The sequence below is a fragment of the Leptonychotes weddellii genome, chromosome 9 (assembly GCF_054177405.1).
Source record: "Leptonychotes weddellii isolate Sample4059 chromosome 9, ASM5417740v2, whole genome shotgun sequence".
Taxonomy (NCBI): domain Eukaryota; kingdom Metazoa; phylum Chordata; class Mammalia; order Carnivora; family Phocidae; genus Leptonychotes; species Leptonychotes weddellii.
Window position 1 is genome coordinate 3,346,513 of NC_138377.1, and position 12,313 is coordinate 3,358,825.

The 12,313-nt window shown below is 33.7% G+C and overlaps 1 long non-coding RNA gene, 5 other non-coding genes and 1 pseudogene across 6 annotated transcripts in view; all 7 read right to left on the reverse strand.

Moving 5' to 3' along the window:
- LOC115938014 (uncharacterized) overlaps nt 1-12,313 on the reverse strand; it is a 61,293-nt gene that overhangs the window by 11,399 nt on the left and 37,581 nt on the right. Inside the window, exons 12-17 of the long non-coding RNA XR_014148288.1 lie at nt 12,148-12,234; nt 10,063-11,910; nt 8,378-8,454; nt 6,344-6,430; nt 3,944-3,984; nt 1,709-1,772 (exon numbers count right to left, since the gene is read on the reverse strand). This is a non-coding gene — a long non-coding RNA (uncharacterized LOC115938014). The remainder of the gene's footprint in view (nt 1-1,708; nt 1,773-3,943; nt 3,985-6,343; nt 6,431-8,377; nt 8,455-10,062; nt 11,911-12,147; nt 12,235-12,313) is intronic.
- Nucleotides 874-946, reverse strand: LOC115938045 (small nucleolar RNA SNORD113/SNORD114 family). Its single transcript, XR_004073239.1, has one exon. It is a non-coding gene; the product is annotated as a small nucleolar RNA SNORD113/SNORD114 family (small nucleolar RNA).
- LOC115938042 (small nucleolar RNA SNORD113/SNORD114 family) lies at nt 3,251-3,324 on the reverse strand. Its single transcript, XR_004073236.1, has one exon. It is a non-coding gene; the product is annotated as a small nucleolar RNA SNORD113/SNORD114 family (small nucleolar RNA).
- On the reverse strand, nt 5,598-5,673 carry LOC115938047 (small nucleolar RNA SNORD113/SNORD114 family). Its single transcript, XR_004073241.1, has one exon. It is a non-coding gene; the product is annotated as a small nucleolar RNA SNORD113/SNORD114 family (small nucleolar RNA).
- LOC115938053 (small nucleolar RNA SNORD113/SNORD114 family) lies at nt 7,695-7,767 on the reverse strand. Its single transcript, XR_004073246.1, has one exon. It is a non-coding gene; the product is annotated as a small nucleolar RNA SNORD113/SNORD114 family (small nucleolar RNA).
- On the reverse strand, nt 9,080-9,158 carry LOC115938050 (small nucleolar RNA SNORD113/SNORD114 family; annotated as a pseudogene).
- On the reverse strand, nt 11,399-11,473 carry LOC115938046 (small nucleolar RNA SNORD113/SNORD114 family). Its single transcript, XR_004073240.1, has one exon. It is a non-coding gene; the product is annotated as a small nucleolar RNA SNORD113/SNORD114 family (small nucleolar RNA).

Genomic DNA, 12,313 nt, shown 5'->3' on the forward strand with positions numbered 1-12,313 from the left:
TACATGTGTATGTTTAGGAACACAGTTACATATGGAGTCATTTATCTTCTGCTTTTTTAAAGAAACTTCACCAAACCAGAAAAAGAAATCCTATCTAAATATATTCACCATTCCCAAAATTTAAGAGCATAAGACTTATTTTCTTTATCTGGAGAGCAATTGTGTAGAACTGGATTAATCACTGTCCTTGCTTCATAACACATGCTCCTCATGATCCAAATAATTGATTAAAATGCTAACTTATTCTTTTATATATATATATAATAATATCACTAATATTTGTGACTCCACAGAAACAGGACAATATTAATGCCTGTCCATAGTTTCTTAGGCATAGAAAAAAAGGTCAGATCATTTTTTTCCTGTTTTCTTTTTTTTTATTAAAACATAGCGAAGATCATTGGATTAGTAGTAACTGGTCATATGACACATTCTCAACATAAGTCCATGTGTAAGCCCTCTCTCAATTATGCAGTTATTTAATCAATAATTAATTTTGAGTAAATGTTTTGCTCTTCTCTTAGTAAAACAAAAAACCAACAACCCAAAAAAACAACATGGGTTCTTATATCCATTTATCTAAATTCTCTTTACCCAAAAGGGTCAGCTTCAATCAATTTACTTTACTGGAACTCAGTGCTTCAGAAATTTATTAACAATGATTTTTATATTACATATATTACATTACATACTCTCCTACTTGGATCAGGAATAACCCATTTTGTCTTTATTCATTTATTTGTTTCTTGATTTATTCATGCATTGATTTACTGAAAATACAATACCCAAAAGCCCAAGAACAAACTCCTGAGTATTTTTAACTCCTAGAATAAGCTCATTTCCCATAGAGACAACAGAGAGGAATCATTTGTAATGGACCTCAGAGTTACAGGGTTTAATCAAAATCCTTGATTTCAGACACCCCAGGGTACTCATCATTGATCCAGGTTAAGAAATCTTTTTCTTCATTTATACCTTTGTTTATTGATCCATTCGTTGATCCACCAACAGTAATAAAATCAATATCCACGAATTTTTAAAAAGCCAAGAACAAGATTCTTGGGTATGACCACGGTCTATTTATAGGCTCTTTTCCCATAACTAGACCTTTTCCCAAAAGTGTTTTTTTGCAGTGGCCCTCAGCAAGGAATGATCAATTAACATCCCAGCTTCATGTGCATCCTATTCCAACTATCTTCCATCTTTCTATGTACTCCTTCAGTGAGGAGCTATCCAGTAGCACTTTGCATCGTAACATGAATGTGCCATAACTGTGTTCTCACGTGGTCACCATTAGCCACATGTAGCTACTAAGTACTTGAAATGTGGCTAGTGCATACTAAAGAACTAAAGTTAAAATTCACTGAACTTTAATTATTTTACACTTAAATAGCCACGTGTGGCTAGGGGCAACCACACTGAACAGTGCAGCCTTAGATTTTATCACTGGATAAATGCTTAAGTCAAATGCACTGCAAAAATAAGTTGGATTATTCATCTACTTTGAAAATGAATAAAATGTCTTCCATCTTACTTTCAACTACAATTGTACTGAATTGGATTAACAATAATATTTATTTCATGGCACATTCATATCATTGATCTGTGTATAGTTTAATTTAAATAATTCAGCGAACACTAATGAAAAATTCATCCCAATTGACAAGATCTTTTGACTATTATCTACTTTAGTCATTAGGTTCCTTACCCACAAAGATAACAGCCAAGATCTTCATCAGTAGAGACTAATTAAATCAACCATTGTCTTCATTCTGTGGAGTCAAGTGCCAATATTCAAAAGAATGAACAGTCTAGATTTAGAGTGATTTAAAGGACAAAAGGTGTGTGGTACAAGATTAATCAGGAAGTTGGTTCATTTCTCATTTTCATCACTGACCCAAGAACATCATTCGTTATTTATTTCTTGATTTAACATAAATTTTAAATAATACAATGAATACTGTTGAGTTCATCATGCAAAAATAAAAACTCTGCCTATTGCACTTATCTGTCTGGAGACCCCCTACCCACATAGGCAAGAGCCTAGACAATTTTTTTTCTGAAGGACTCAATTTGTGTAGAAATAGATGAGCTTAAATTTGTGATTCATGGCATATTCTCACCAAGATCTATGCTTGACCCTCCTCATATATTAATTCAATCGTTCATTGTTTTATTTACTTATTTATGGAGTGACTCAGGGAATATTTGATCATACATTAAAATATACTAAAACACACACACAGGTAAACCCATGAACAACCCAGAATAGAAATGCTCTTCATGTGCAAGTGTCCACATGCCCATACCCAAGCTACGAAGAGACGATCAGTAGTATAAACAAAGATTAATCATTATTCTTGCTTCTTACTGGGCCATGTTTTGCCCCCTTTTTTTAAAAAACCGTGGTTAGGACTTAATCTACTCAAATATAACAATTCATCAATATCTGGGAATTAACTAATATTAGATAGGAAACTTGAAAAACATTATTTTGTCTCCATGTCTATTATAGTACCCACAGAGCTTTAAAAATGAGCTGTTTCTCCTTTTTAATAAAATTCGGTGAACAGAGGTAGATTAATAATAACTCTGTGGGGCGCCTTGGTGGCTCAGTCGTTAAGTGTCTGCCTTCGGCTCAGGTCATGATCCCAGGGTCCTGGGATCGAGCCCCGCGTCGGGCTCTCTGTTCAGCGGGGAGCCTGCTTCTCCCTCTCCCACTCTGCCTGCTTGTGTTCCCTCTCTCACTGTCTCTCTCTGTCAAATAAATAAATAAAATCTTTAAAAAAAAAAAACAAACTCTGTTCATAAGGCACATTCTAATATGAACTATGCTCATTCTTTTTCCAATTAAGTATTTAATGAATTACTTATGTAATTTTTCCTTTTCTAAATAAAAACAACCAACCAGCAAACAACCACCTACATGAGTCTTACATACATCTGCCTACCCACTCCTTCCAAAAAGGGGCAACAGCCTTTAGAAATAGATTTAAATGGAATTCAGGGCCACAGAAATGTATAGTAACAATCCCTGTTTCATTATATACTCTCATAATTGGTCTATGCCCAGATTTCTTTATATTTACCCATTATTATATTTCTTCAACTTATTCATGCATGATTTACTTACAAGAATTCAATCTATACCCATAAAGTGTGTATGCCCATAATCAAGATACTTGAACATTCTGAACTTCTGCTCTAAGCCCATTTCCATAGAGGAAAAAAATGAGGCCACTTTTTAATTATGGACCTCAGAGTCACAGATGGCTTTAATCAAAATTTTTGATTCAGACACCCTCCAATCTCATCATTGGTCCACACTTGGCACTCTTTTTCTTCATTCATTTCTACCTTCATTTTCCTATGAATCACCAACTCCCAGAACAAGATACTCAATAGAACTATAATCTGTCTCTAGACTGATTTCTCACAGAGCTTTCAGACTAGATCTCCGTGTGAACCTTGCTTCGTATCAATACCATCATTAAAAATGTCCCATGATTGGGCCATGTTCATTTAATGTCCAGTTTTAAGCATGGTGTAATAAAAAAAACCATAATTGTATCCCACATTTAGAACACAGACAGTATGCTCTACCTTCTGAGAGCTCCTTCCTCTAAACAGTTAATAGCCTGGATCTCTATCAAAATGAAAATGCTTCAATCCACTGTGATTTAGAATTAATATGGAATAGCAAACAGTTCCAAAAATTAATTAAATGCCTTCCATTAAAAAAAAATGCATCTCAGTTGTGCTGAAATGGGTTAATTCTACTCCTTGGCCCCAGAACACATTCCCACTATTGGTCCATACTTAGTGTTCTTAAATTATTATTTTTGTGTATATAGCCTTTTGTTCTATTTAACTACCTTAGTGACCACATATGGACAAACTATACGAACAAGAACAAACTTTGACTGTTACATTTACTTCTTACCCACAGAAGTAACAGTCAAGATCTTCTTCATTGGACAATGGCTGAATCCAATGTGGAGTATTCATCCAGGAAGATAAGGTAGATTTTTAAAAGAGTGAAAAGTATAATTTTAGATTTTTAAGTAGAAGTTAGTTCTGCATTAGTAGATTAATCATAAATATTGGTTCGTGTCACATTTTCATCAATACAACAGTGGTATCCTTTTCATTTACTGAATTACTCAATTTTTAGTGTGAAATAACATAAAGAAGATCTTTTATAATCTACCACCGAACACAAAAAGAACTAGCACTATTATTGATATGTGTCTCTATAACCTACCAAATAGTAAAAAGTTCAGATAATCTTTCAGTGGGAAAACTTGGGATGAATTTAAATTCTTATTTCATGAAATAATCTGAACAATGAGCCCCATACTATACTTTAATTCTTGTGTTTATCAATTAATTTATTTACTCACTTTTTAAATAACTCTAAGGTAATTTAATTATCTACTCTTTTTTTTTTTCTACAGAAAACACAAAATGGTAGAGCCATCAACCACCCAAAACTAAATACTATTACATGCAACTTTCTATCTCAGCACTGTTTGCACTGATGGAACTTTCTGAAGTGATGGTAATATTCTCTATTAGCACTATTCAATATGGTAACCACTGGCCACATATCTTTTGAAATGTGGCTAGTGTTACGAAGGGTGTGAATTTTTATTTTTAATTAATTTGAATTTAAATGTTAACAGCAAGATGTATTTAGAGAATGGGGGTTATATGATCTTTCCCCGAAGGAGGGGCCTGGATCTTTTTTACTTAAGTGGACTTCAAGAGGATAGAATAGGGTTAATCATGCTCCTTCATACATTATATGTGCTCCTCACTGACCCATGGTTTACATTCTTTTAAGTAATGGATTGAGATATACAATTATTCTTTTACTCACTACTAATAATGGCACCAATAATGATGAACCCTAAGGATACTTCATAAGAAGGCTAAGTGATACTAAATGCATCCATTGGCTTTTCAATTGCAGAAATCAACAAAATACATTTACATTTTTCTTTCATTTTTAGTTATTTATTTTTCGATTTTTCTTTTGAAAAAGTCTATGAACACAATTACTATACTCACCTTTCCAATGTTCATGCTTAGACCTTTTCTACATTTCAATAATTATTAATAATGTATTTTATTTTTTATCATTGATTATGTTAAATCTTGTTTATTAAAATCATTTCATACTAATGGGCTTATCATAATTTGCTAGATTATAATTGAATATATATATTCTATTAAATATTGTTGATTACTATGCAATATGTAATTTTCTTGTCTCTTTTTAAAATATGACATGCCACTGACTCACCACCACCTCAGAACAAAAACACTGAGGTGCACATATATCCATCTATATGCTGCCAAAGGAGAAGCAGCCTTAGTCTGCTTTATTTTAGCTCAAAATTCCAGAAAAATATTAATAATAATCCTTGATTCATTAGCTCCTTTCATGATTGGATAAGGTGCAGCCCTTATCTTTACTTATACTTTACTTATAATAATACAATTCATAGTTGTGAACAATAAAACAACAACACAAAACAAGACCACCTCAAATATTTCTAATTTCATCTATAAGCACATTTCCCATAGATGCAATGGACCTCAGAGTTACAGACTGGGTTTAATCAAAAATTTTATTCAGATGCCCCACGCACACTCATCATTGATCCAGACTTGGTATTCTGTGCCTTCATTTAATATATTGTTCTGACTTATTCATCGATTCATTAATAATACACTCAGTGTGCATGAATTAGGAAAATAAAATGAAGGTCCTTGAAGATAGGAATATGTCCATGAAAGTTGACTTCCTACAGAGCTACAGAACTAGCTCTCTCTGTGCAATCCACCTCAGCATTGCCAAAATGAATTAATCCATTTCCTTGCATCATCTCAATTCTATTAGTCATTGGTCCCTGCTTGGGCTCTTTCATTTAACATCCATGTTTTAAAGATGGTACAGTGAACTACCATTTTGCACCATGAGTAAGAAAAAGGCAAAATTTCCCATTTTCTTATGTTCTCCCCTCAGTGGGTTCATAGTCTATAATAGTATCAACCAACGGAGAAGTATTTAAATCAACTGTGGAACAAAAGTAAAATGGAGTATAAAAGTGTTTTGAAAATTATTGAAATGGCTTTCATCCTTCATCTCAGTAAATTTACTAATGCTGAAATGGATTAATCATAATTCTAAATTCATAACATATTTTAATCATTGGTCAACGTATGACCACCTTTGAATTTGCTCATGTATGCAGCCATTTATTCTTTCCAAACATCTCAGTGAATACCCATGATCAAGCCCCCAAGCAATACATGAACATTGATTATTGCTTACATTGATCTCTTCTCTCTTTACCCAAAGAGATAAAAGGCAAGATCTTCACCATGAGATAATAATCAAATCTAGTAGATTGTGCTCATTCTGAGGAGTAAAAGGCAAACTTTAAAAAGAATCAGTCTATATTTAACTATGTTAAATGATCAAAAGTCAACCATAAACCTAAATTTCCATAATTTTCTAAACATTTGGAAGAGAGTTCTACTTCATATTTACTAATTTGTGAGATTTTTTATTTTAAATAAAAGAATGAACACACTGAACCTAGGACTAAACAGAAGAAAAATAATTATAATTATTAGGAATATCTGTCTGGACCTGCTCCCCATGTAGGTAAAAGCCAGGATCATCTTTTTAGTTGAACTTTATTTGTGCAGAATTGGATACCTGGGAGATTCAATTCAAGGCACAATCTCACCAGGGATCCAAGCCTGACCCTACTTAATATATTTATTAATTCACTCACTAATTGTTCTATTTAATTACTCCTGGGATAATACGGCCATCCCTTCATTTTTCTAAAAGAATTCCAAAAATTAAACAACCATCAAAAGAGAAGCAAAATACTTATTATTTATAAATGTCTATGTGCACCATTAGAAAGGCCTAGAGCTCTTTGAATTCCTATGGACATCAACTGTATAAAACATGATACATCATGATCTTTACATCCAACTGCATGCTTTCCTTTTGTGCATTGTTGGCTGACTTTTTAAAAAACTGCTACAAATGCAAATACATTTGCTCACTTATAATTATACTTCAATATATGTCAGCCCACTCACACTGGATAAGTACTTTGAATAATATTTACATTTGTCCTTATGTCATTACCCAGAAGAATAGCAAACTGATTCTTTAATATTTGTTTGCTTACATAAAACCGCATAAAAAGATTGCATTAATCATGAGTGTGGTTGTATAAAACATCATCATTGCTCCATGCTCTCCCTCTCAATTACATAGTTTATTCAATCAACTACTTATGTAAATATATTTCCCTTTCCTTAATAAAATGATCAATTGGCAATGTGCCTCAACACAAAGCAAAACACTGACTCTTATGCGCAGTTGACCATATGCCCCTTACCAAAGTGATAAAAACCTTGACTACTAATTTATTGGGACTAAATATCCCAAAATTGTTTTAATAACTACCCACGTTTCATTATATGCCGTAAAAGTAATGCATGTATATCTCTCTTATTCTTTATTCATTGATATATTTCTTTATTCATGGGCTAATTATATTATAATAATGCAATTCATACCCCAAACCACAAAAGCCCACGAATAAGATGCTGTAGGCTCATTTCCCACAAAGAGAATAATGAGGTGTTTCTTTGTAATGGACCTCAGTTGCAGATGGGTTTAATCAAAATTCTTGTTTCAGAAACCCCATGACATTCATCATTGGTCCATACTAGGAAATTTTTTTTTGTTTATTGATTAATATTCCAATTCACAAATAATAATACAATCACGAAATTCCAAAAACGAGATCCTTGAATTTTAGGCTCTTCTCCCAAAGCGCTAATAAATTCATCTTTTTTGTAATGGTGTTCAAAGCTGCACATGCAGATGGATCAAGCTCCCTGCTTTGTATCAAACCCACATTTAGCACTGCTTCCTGTGTGGCCCTTTCTTATTTAATTTGTCCATACGTCAAAGATGGTTCAATGAAAACTAATGAAACCACCATCTTCAATCACTTCTGGGCTGCCCCGAAAGAGCTATCGATAGGCTAGCTCTACCCATATGGGAATGCTTAAATCAACCATGGTAAAAAATAAAGAATATTAAACTGCTCTGAAAATAAATTAAATAACTTCTATCTTCTTTTAAAATTACCTCTATTGTACTGATTTAGATTAAACATAATTTTTGGTTTATAACACATTCCCATCATCGGTCCACACTTGAAGTGTTTTATTTATGGTGTGTGTAGTACACGATTATTTACTTTGAAATTCTTCAGATAAGACCCGTGATCAAGCCATCCAAACAAAGAATGTGAACTAAGGGACTTACTTATATTAGTCTTCATGCTCCTGGCTGACTATAATAACTCTTATTAAATGATTGAGTCAGCAGTGCTATTGTTCACTCTAGGTAGGAAAAAGCAGATATAGACTACATTTAGAATTTTTTAATGGCTGTTAATCAGACAGAGCTAGATACCAATAAGAACTTTGGCTCAAACATGCAGTTCTTTATTAATCCAGTATGGAATTCTTAGTGATAAAAAATATAATAAATACTATTAAGTCCACCACCTTAGCCCAACATAAAGATCTATAATGTTTACAAATATCTACCTGTATCAACACCTATTAAGGGGATGCTTATCTAACAGATTATTGACTGAGGCAAACACTTTCCTTTTTCTTAGTTTAAAAATCCCCCCAGCAAACTACAAAAACTCCAAACACTGCCTCTTAGCTGCAGACACTAATATGTTCCATATAAAAGGGGATTACACAGTAAGCCTTTCCATTTTCCTTCAGGATTGTATTGATATTAATAGTGTTTACTGCACTCTGCTAATTGTCCCATGAGGAGGCTTTTAGTGTTTCATGTATTCATTTCTTTCTTTATTCACGCATTGATTGACTTGAAACAATACAATCCATACCCATGAACCACAAAAGCCTGGGGCAAGTTTATTGAATTTTCCTAACTTCTACTATTAGCTAATTTCTACAGAGAATATTGACTGGTTTCTTCTCCGAATTGGACCTCAGAGTTACACAGAGGGCTTCATCAAAGGTGTTGATTCAGATACCTCCACCAAATACTCATCATTGATCCAGGCACAGCTTGCTAGGTCTTCATTCACTTACGCCTTTTGAATGGATTCATTCATTCACAGATTCATGGTTAACAGTTCTACAATCAATCACCTTTAATGACACAAAACTGAGAACAAAAACCTGAAAGACAACCAAGATCTGCTCATTGCCCCCATTCATGGGGAGCAAATAGTCCCTCACTTTTCACAATGAACCTCTGTTTTACTCATAGGAATTAATCAGCAAGCTTGCTTCATATCAGTCCCTTACTTATGAGTGGTGTCCCCCTGCTCATTTTCACTGGACTTGCCCATATGTGAAAGCTGGTGTCATTGACAACCACAGGCCTCTCATCTTAACCCACAAGGGACAAAACTGACATCTGCCATCTTCCAAGGTCTTCCAGCCTCAAAGCGTTAATAATTGAGATTTTGGGCGCCTAGGTGGCTCAGTTGGTTAAGCGACTGCCTTCGGCTCAGGTCATGGTCCTGGAGTCCCAGGATCGAGTCCCGCATCGGGCTCCCTGCTCGGCAGGGAGTCTGCTTCTCCCTCTGACCCTAACCCCTCTCATGTGCTCTCTCTCATTCTCTCTCAAATAAATAAATAAAATCTTTTAAAAAAAATAATTGAGATCTTTATCAGTGAAGGAATGTATTAAGCAAATGTGGCAAGAATATTAAATGGGAAGATAGACTGCTTTGAGAATGTGTGAAATGCCCTCCATCACATTAGTAATGGTCCTTAGCTGAGAGGAGTCAAAGTAAATATAAATTTTAATTCGTGACACATTCCAATCATGGGGTTCAGGATTGGCATTCCTTAATTTCATATATTATTTAACTACTTATTTCATTGAACTAATTTAGTGGGCTCCCATAAATAACCCCCATGTAAGCCTTGAACACAAACATTGATACTACTTACATCAGTTTCTACACTTCTTAGTCCCAGAATTAACATCCAGGTCTTGAGGATTACAGAATGATTAAATCAGCTTTGTGTTCATTCTACAAACAAAGGGAAAACGGGGGAGGGAAGACAATTTGCAAACACAGTGAAAGCAGAACTCTCTTTTTTAAACTTACGAAATTTGTGAAGAGGACTAGTTAACCAGAAGCTCTATTTCATATCACATTCTCATCATCTTCCCAAGGATGGTATCTCTTACTTAATTAAATTTCTACTAAATAATAGGAATACTATTGAATTCCTTGCTCAACACAAAATAAAATAAAAATTACCAATTAGAGACGTCTGACTTTATTTGCTACCTATGTAGGGGGAGCCATGATCACCTTTTTATTGGACTTATTTGTGTAGAATTTAACATACTTTATTTGTTTCCTGGTACAATCTCCCAATCCTCCACTACACATATTTATGGATTTATGGATTCACTCACTTACTGGTTGATTTTATTATTCAGGGAATAATAATACCATCTTTCTAAAGAAAACTCAAAATGGTTAAACACCAACCCAGAACCAATTACAATAATTTGGAAAAGTGCAGATGCACCTTTCAAAAAATGGAAGAGCCTAAAATTTTTCTTAGAATACTTGTCATTGGAAAACTACGATGAATCAAAATCCTCATATTTAAACATGTGTTGCTAATTGGTCCATGGTTTGCTGACTTTCTAAAAATAGATTAATATATAAAATTATACTTTCTTTCTCTTATACAAATACACTAATATCTGTGATCTTAACCACTGGACAAAAACACTGAACAAAATTTATGTGTGACCATAGTCATTACCATCAATAAAAGACTTGCTTCTTTTTTATTGTTTTAATAAAAGTTAGTTTTAAAAAAGATTGGATTAATGATGAGTGTTGTCATATAAATCATTCTCATCATTGGTCTCTGCTTGGCTCTCAATTATGCAGTCATTTAACCAACTATTACAGAGTAAATGTGTTGCCATTTCCTTAATAAAAGAATCAGTCAGCAACCCACCACCAACAAACACTCCTGAGTATCATGTACAAATAACCATATACCCCTTTCATTTACTATTCATTTATTAGAAGTCAGAGTTTCAGCCAAATTTTAATAATACTACGCCATGTTGCATTACATTCCTTAATAATAATTGTAAAATTGTCCTCCTTTTTTCATTCACTGACACATTTTTTTTTATTTGTGGGTCAATTTTATAATAAAATACAGTCCATCACTAAGAACCACGATAGCCCAAGCACAAGGTACCACGTGCTCCTTTCCCACAGAGGGAATAACTACGTGTCTCTTTGTAATGGACCTCAGAGTTGCATATGGGTTTAATCAAAACTCCTGTTTCAGATACCCCATGGTACTCATCATTGGTCCAGGCACGTTTTTCTTCCTTAATATCTTCATTTATTTATTTATTCATTGATCCATAAATAACAATAAAATCATAAAATTCCAGGACAAGATCCTCCCACTAGTGGCTCTTTTCCCAAAGAGCAAATAGACTAGATCTCCTTTTACAATGGACCTCAGAGAACACATGTTCTTTTTATATATTATGTATATATATTATGTGTATATGTATGTATATATATATTTTATATATCTACGCCTCATACCAAATCCACATTCACCATTGGTCCTTCTGTGGCTTTATTTTATTTAATTGCCCATGTTTTAAAGATGTTTCAATGAAAAGTGATGAACCCACCATCTTTAATCACATCTCAAAACAAAGTCTTCCGTTTGCTTATAGGCTGCCACACAAAACAGTTGTCAGTCAATACTACCCCAATAGGGAAATGTTTGAGTCCTCTGTGGAGGTAAATAAAATGAAATATTAAGTAGTTCTGAAAATGAATGAAATGACTATCTTTTTAAATCACCTCAATTGTGACAATTAGTAGTAATTTTTGATTGATAACATATTCCCATCACTGGTCCACATTTGGAGATTTTTATTTCTTTTATGGACATTTATTCTTTCAATATACCACTAAACACTCATGAACAAAGTATCCCAACCAAGGATGGAAACTCAGTCTTACTTACATTTGTCTCTATGTTCTTTACACACAGAGCTAACTGCCAAGATGTTGTTTCTTAGAAAATGAATAAGTCTGCTGTCTTATGCTCATTCTGTGAAGGAAACAGTAGAATTAACCTAGGTTTTTAATGTATGTTAATTATGTGGAATTAGATAGTAGTAAACTTTGGT